Source organism: Triticum aestivum, chromosome 5A (genome assembly GCF_018294505.1).
Source record: "Triticum aestivum cultivar Chinese Spring chromosome 5A, IWGSC CS RefSeq v2.1, whole genome shotgun sequence".
Taxonomy (NCBI): Eukaryota; Viridiplantae; Streptophyta; class Magnoliopsida; order Poales; family Poaceae; genus Triticum; species Triticum aestivum.
In genome coordinates this window covers 514,838,081-514,843,706 of record NC_057806.1, presented here as the reverse complement: position 1 = coordinate 514,843,706, position 5,626 = coordinate 514,838,081, and the positions used below count along the sequence as shown (strand labels likewise).

The 5,626-nt window shown below is 52.0% G+C and overlaps 1 pseudogene; it reads right to left on the bottom strand.

Moving 5' to 3' along the window:
* The window catches only part of LOC123101472 (protein JINGUBANG-like), an 18,588-nt pseudogene extending 15,995 nt beyond the window's left edge, over positions 1–2,593 (bottom strand).
* Positions 2,594–5,626: the final 3,033 nt, after the last annotated feature.

The window sequence follows — 5,626 nt, the reverse complement described above, 5'->3', positions numbered from 1 at the left end:
AGATGTGTCCGGTCCGTCCGGACGTGTCCGGCGGCGGTGGAGGAGAAATCTAGGGTTTTGGGGAGGAAGGAGATCCGAATTTTGGGGGGGGGTGTTTAAATAGGCATAGAGGGAGCTAGGAGAGTCCAAATGAGGTGCGGTTTTCGGCCACGCGATCGTGATCGAACGATCTAGATGATGGAGAAGACTTAGGTGGGTTTTGGGCCAAATTGCAGGGGTGTTGGGCTGCAACACACACGAGGCCTTTTCGATCCCTCGGTTAACCGTTGGAGTATCAAACGAAGTCCAAATGATACGAAACATGACAGGCGGTCTACCGGTAGCAAACCAAGGCCGCTTGGCAAGTCTCGGTCCAATCCGGAAATGTTTAATCCCCACACACGAAAGAAAGATAGAAATGACCACCGGAGGAGAACGAAGCGCCGGAATGCAAAACGGACAACGGGAAAAATGCTCGAATGCATGAGATGAACATGTATGCAAATGCAATGCATCTGATGACATGATATGAGATGCACGACAACGAAAACAACACACGGAGACAAAAACCCGAACCCGAGATAATAAATTAACTTAACGCCGGAAACGGCAAGGGTTGGAGTACAAATAGGGAAAGTTACATCTGGGATGTTACACTGCAGGTGGGGCGGACGGCGCGGAGCGGCGACCTGCTGCTGGTCGCCAGCGCGGGCGAGACAAGGGGCGGCGGAGCGCCATGGCTGAGGGAGCAGAGAAGGGGGAGAAGTAGAGGAGGAGTCTAGCGGGCGGTGGCGCTGGCCCGCGGCGGCTGGAAGGCGACGAACGCGCAGGGGGCGGCGGAGGATGAAGCGGCAACGGGGCGGCAGCGACGGGACAAGAGGTGCAGAGGTGAGGCCATGGCAGGAGCGGCGCGGGTCATGGTTGCCGGCGGCGACCGGACGCAGCGGCGGGATGGCGAGGTGGGAGCGAGCACGAGGGCGCGGTGCTGGTCTCTTTCTTCCTCTCTAGCGGCGCATCGAGGGAGGAGGGATCGAGCACGGGGTTGCGCTGGAGGGAGATCGAGAGAGAGGTCGGGATCGAAGGAAACGGGCAGGAGGGAGAGAGATGGGATCGAGGGAGCATCTCCCTGAGCTGACGGCGCGAGGTGGATCGGGGGGGAAGGGAGCGAACGGCTAGGGTTAGAGCAGTGGGCTGCGGGAGATGGCCTTGGAGCCGGCGGCTGGTTGGGCCTAGGCATGGGCCCTAGAGAGAAGTGGGGAAGCAGGCCGGCCTGGCAGACCTCTCCCTCCCCCTCATATTTCTTTAGCAGCAAAAAAACATTAGTGAAAAAAAGAAGAGAGGGTTAGGGACAGAATTGGAGCATGGGGATAATTTCCCCGGATCCACAAAAATGTGCTCTTTCCGCGAAAATAGAAATGGCCAAGATTGAAAGATTAAATTCAAATGTATTTGAATTTAATTCAACTCGTTTGAAAGGAGTAGGGATCCGAAGTTCCCAAAAATGTTGAACATTTAGGAAGAGCCTCGATAAAATGATAAAAGAATATGAGGACAAGTCGGAGATCAAGAATTGAGATAACAAAGGTATTGGGATTTATTTGCAAGTGTGTCGATGGTTAATTCCAAAAGAACGGAATATTTAATAATAGCTCCATAATTATTAGGAGGATATGTTATATAGAGAAATCACCAGGTGAACTCCCTTGGTTTAAATGGACTGAAAATCCATACGATTTAATTATTTGATTTGAGATGGAAAGATTAAAGACATGATGACATGATGCAAAGATGAAAACGATGAACCAAACAAATCACACGATGAAACCCGGAAATATAGAAGGCATCTGAAACTCCGGTCTTGGGGCGTTACACATCACCAACATCTTGTGGCCCTTGAGGACACCACCATATCTCGACTCGCCAGCAACCCAGAACCATTAGGTGACTAGCCTGTCCGACAAGCCCACGTAGACGACGCGGTCCTTGGGCAACATGGAGATGGTGGTGACCACGCTCTCTCCCTCTCTGAGTACCTTCTCAAGGATATGCTTTGTCGTGCCGCCCTTCCCGGCCATCTCCCGCCGCCACACCTTGATGGTGTTGTCGGCCGATCTAGTGAACACGACGCTGTCGAGCCCAACGACGGCCACAGTGATCACTTCGTCGTCATGCGCACTAACGGACTCGAGGCACTAGGAGTCCGACACTTGACACACCTTGTAGGTCTTGACGATACTTTTTTTAGACAAACTTCGAAGCTTTTTATTCAACCGTCACAATGTTTACACGAACGAAAGGAAGTACTTCCGACTGACCCAACCACACATGCCGGCCAGTCGGTAAAGATAAAGCATGCTTTGCGAGCTTGTGAGCCTCAACATTCGAGCTCCTAAATTCATGACTAATATTACAAGTAAGAAATGTATACTTATGCGTTATGATTGTAGGTCCTGACGATACATGGCACTATGGCCGGGTTGTCCACGTCGGCATGCCACACGTCGGGCCAGGACACCCTGCACTCAAGACCGACCTCGTGGAAGCCCATCCATGACCCGCTGGGCAGCATCATGTAGAGGATGAAAACTCCGTGACGTCCTCTTGTGTGCGCCATCTAACTATGTTCACTGTTTTCTCGATGATTGATTCATCTGTTAGGATTCTACTTCTACAGCTCGCTCCACTTAACCCACTTAACCTTTTGCATGCATTCGGACAGCCGAAGCCATCCAACACTAGCACGGTTCGGGCATACTTTCTCTCGCAAATTAAAGATAAACGTGGGGCTTTGTGGTAGTCTAGACCGCTTTCACACTTGCTTCTAACCATGCTGGCCCACCAAAAACCCTCCCTCGCCCCCACGTGCTTCCCGCCTGAAATGGATAGCTCGTTCCAGAGCGTTACTGTCCGCATTCATACCCGGCTAGAGCGGACGCGAGAGCTTACTGGCACCGGCATTGAAGTGGCGCGCCGACTGAGAAAGCACTGTCCGCGTCGCTTCTTGGTGCAGGCGATTGCAACGCGTTCAAACAAAACGAAGGCCACCCGTCTGTCCGTCTGCCGTCCACATTGATGTCACGCGGTTGCCGAGGCGTCTCCCCCGGCACCACTCGTCCGTCCCTCTGTCGCCCGCCATTGCTATATAAGCCACTGCCCCGACCATAGCCGCAGTCATCCGTTTCCGATCCCTCCCCGCACCACCCCCATCATGGATTCCTCACCCACCAAAGCTCTCTAGGATGGGCTGACGCCGGAGCAAAAGAAGGAGATGGCCACATTGCTGCTGGTTGGCTGGCCGACAGGCAGTCGGAGGACGACGAACGACCCAATGGAGGACGCGGACGTCGAGCTGGCGCCATCCTCCTACTCCTCCACACCACCCTCCTCCTCCGCGCCACCCTCGTTGGTGCACTGGACCTTGAACATCGGCAAGGCCCGTGCCTATTACATGGACATGGTGCGGGAGGAGCAGTTTCAGGAGGCGCAGGCCGATGCCATCTACAACTACCACCTCCTCTAGGAGCACCAGCAGGCGGAGGAGCAGCACATCGCCGGTAGGGCGATCGCGTCGGACGCGAATCTGGCGGAGCAGGAGGTGTTGCTCGAGTCCACCGCTCTGCATGCGAGAGCCGTCTCGTCCGCTAGCGGTGCCACCAGCGAGAGGTGGAAGTGGTGGCCGCCTACAAGGAGTGCGACGGGGCGGTGTTCAGCAAGACCAACAAGGAGGAGGACACCGCCGAGGCCGCGCCCCGCCGCCACGATCATGAAGACGGCGACCATTTAGATTAGGTATTAATTATACCTACAGAGCCGGACCAGCACCGCTTAGTTGATGTAAATGTAATGAAATCTATCATGTTTATATGAAATCCGTTCGGGTTTATATCAAAATTCACCCGGTTTGCATGAATTTTATTCAATTGGTTCGAACTATTATCAAATAGATGCGGCTACGGTTGGATGTCGTCCTTCCACATCCGTGTCCGCGGAGTAATCCCTCGCGGACGGATGCGGGAGAAAAATTGTGTGTTGACGTTGGAGATTCCCTTAATCCGTGTAAGATTTGGCGGGCTGCCCACTCAAGTCCAACCTGCAGCCTGAGCGTCGATGGTGGTCGTTTCCGAGCCATCGGCAACTGCCGGACGGTGCAGGATGCGGCAAACTTCCGGCGGATTGCAGCCCTCCAAGTCACGCAGACCCGCGCGAGTGCCGATGGTAGCCACGCCGGCATCGGCGGCCGCCACCGGCGGCAAGGGTGAGGAGGGGCGGGTAGGAGGAGGTACGACCACCGCAGCATGAAGTCGCCCCTCCCGAAAATCCGCATCAGGCTGTTTTTTGGGTTGATCCATCCGGCTCTTCATCGTTATCTTCTCTCATGAGTCCTATTCTCCAGGATCGGCTAACCCACCTCCCATACCTTCTCGGTTGTTTGTTAGGATTTATTAAGCTGAGCACGAGCTGTTGCAAGTTGTATAAATCCTCCGAAAGTGAATGCATCAAGTGTGCCGCACAAACTCTTCTCTCTCGATTTTTTATGATCTTATGATGGGTATTTGTCTCGGAAAGTCCACCTCTGAAGTATCGGAAAGCTCTGTTTTTGTTGACACCTTGAGACATGTCTGCAGCAAGATTTCCATGATATCAACACATACGGAGAATGCCATGGTGTGGTTGGAGGACCTACAACGGCTATGGCGGGTCTTGGAGACGGTGAAGACTTTGCTTCGCATGCAGTTGTTTAGATTAGGCTGGCGGGGTATGTTCCCATCTAGATTGGGCACAAGTTCCTGTAAGACTGATGGTACGTGACTTGTAGTAGTAGCCTCCGCAACATTGGAGGACTTCTTTGTTGGTGGTGCTCTTTGGAGTACCGAGTCATGATTTTCAGGATGAAACCCAAGGTCTGGCCTTTATTGGTTGTGTCTGATAGCGGCCTTGTGAAAGGCATTGTTTTTGGAAACGCAGTCTTTCTCCAAGGTGAAAACCTGTGATTTTTTATTGGGCAACGACAACGCTTATGCATTGTTTTTTTTTTTGAAGGCGTTGTTTTTGAAAAACCTTCTTTATAGTTTTTAGTGGTGGTTAGAGTGCTACTAATGCGGATGATTGACCACCGTGACAGGGTAGTATTTTAATTTTTTTCTCTCTTTTTTTTATTTTTTGGTTGTGTGCAATATGGATATTTTTATACATATTGTTAGTGCAGAGACTGGATGTAATTGATATCTAACACTTGATATTAATTAAACTCTTTAAAAAAATGAAACATGCTTCGTTGATCCTAAAAAATAAGCTTTATATACCGCTGTCGCGACCATGCATAGCAGCTGTTTTACGCGCCACGGTAACTGTTTAGTCAGCGCACCTACTAGCTCTATTCTCATGGACCGGCTAACCCACCGACCGCACAATCTATGCTGTTTGTTAGGATATTAACGAGCTATTGGAACTTGTAGTATAAAATCAAAAGTGAATGCACAAGTGTGCCGCACAAAGTCTTCTCTCTCTATTTCTTGCGATCTCATCATGGGTCTTTGCCTGGGAAAGTCCACCTCCGGCGGCACCTCTTCCAGTTCTCTGCCATGCTGGCCGGATTTGCCGTTGGAGATCCTCGGCCTCGTCCTCGCGCATCTCGCGTCCCACGACG